The sequence below is a fragment of the Gavialis gangeticus genome, unplaced genomic scaffold (genome assembly GCF_001723915.1).
Source record: "Gavialis gangeticus isolate Ggan-Ray unplaced genomic scaffold, GavGan_comp1, whole genome shotgun sequence".
Classification (NCBI taxonomy): domain Eukaryota; kingdom Metazoa; phylum Chordata; order Crocodylia; family Gavialidae; genus Gavialis; species Gavialis gangeticus.
In genome coordinates, this window is record NW_017728994.1 from 14184079 (window position 1) to 14185832 (window position 1754).

Genomic DNA, 1754 nt, shown 5'->3' on the forward strand with positions numbered 1-1754 from the left:
CAGGCTAGATGATCTGTTCAGGTCCCTCCTGACCCTAGCTACTATGAAACTATATACAAACTGGTTGGTTCATTGTGGTTAATAGGTAGTGATCAATAGTTCTATGTCTAGTTGGGAGGCTCCCTGGTGTCTTGTCCTGGGTCTGGTATTCTATATTATCTTCATTAGTAATTTGCATGATAGGATCATAAAATCATAGAATCATAAAAAAATAGGGTTGGAAGGGACCTCAGGAGGTCATCTAGTCTAACCCCCTAATTAAAGCAAGACCATCCCCAGCTAGATCATCACAGACAAGACTTTGTCTGAGTCTTAAAAACCTCCAAAGATAGAGATTCTACAACCTCTCTGGGTAACCTGCTCCAATGCTTTACTACCTTCCTTGTAAGAAAGTTCTTCCTAATATCTAACCTAAACTTCCCTTGCTGCAACTTGAGACTATTGCTATTTGTTCTGCCAACACTGAGAGCAGTCCAGCTCTATCCTCTTTGGAACCTCCCTTCAGGTAGCTGAATGCTATCCTCAGTCTTCTCTTCTACGGACTAAGTAAGCCAAGTCCCCTCAGCCTTTCCTCATAGTCATGTGCCCCAGTCCCTTAACCATTTTCATTGCCCCGCACTGGACTGTCTTGAATTTGCCTAGCAGGGAGCACAAAATTGGACACAGTAGTCCAGATGTGTCCTCATCAGTGCCAAATAGAGGGAAATAATCATTTCCCTTGATCTGCTGGCAACACTTCACCTAATGCAGCCCAGAAGCTGCAGCAGCAGCTGTTAGCTTTCTGGGCAACAAGGGCACACTGTTGGCTCATATCCACCTTATTGCCCACTGTAACCCCCAGGTCCTTTTCTTTAGATCTGTTGCTTAGCCAGTCTGTACTGGTGCATGGGATTCTTCCATCTTAAGTGCACAGCATGGTTTTTTGACCCCTTGATATCTAGCGCACACAGTGGCAGAGTGCAGCCCCATGAAGTCAGGCCTATGAAGTCTGGCCAGCCAGAGCCACACTCCATGCCAGCCAGGCTCCGCCCAGCAGGATCACCACTGCTGCAACCCTGGGATGCCCTCAGAACCCCAGGTAAGGCTGTTGGGGCCACATGTGTGCCAGTGCATGTGACACAGATGTTCCCCAGAGACAACTAGCGACAGCACAAAGTCCACCAATGCTAGTTGTTCTTGGGGAACCGAGTGACCATGCATATCTGGATGTGACCCATGAGATTTCTTTTGGCCCAATCCTTCAATTTGTCGAGGTCTCTCTGAATCCTAGCCTTACCCTCCAGCATATCTACTACTCCCCCCAGCTTGGTGTCATCTGCAAACTTGCCGAGGGTGCACACTGTTCCATCTTCCAGATTGTTGATGAAGATCTTAAACAAAACCACCCCCAGGACTGACCCCTGGGGCATTCCACTAGATACCAGCTGCCAACTAGACACTGAGCCATTGATTGCTACCCTTTGAGCCTGACAATCCAGCCAGTTTTCTACCCACCTTACACTCCATTGCATTAGATGACTTCCAGAGGGCCTTTCAGCCCTACTCTTCTATTATTCTGATTTCCCAAGAAATGGAAATGCTGTTTTTTAGTCACCTACTGTATAGAATTGATATTTTTGATCAGTACATTTGTAGCCTGTAAAAATCTATTTTCAGATAAAAAAATTTTTTTCAAAGTGCCGGTAGCTGGGGCAGGCGGGGCAGCCATGGGGGACTCGGGGAGCAGGCAGGGGTCGGGGGGTAGGCTGGGAGAG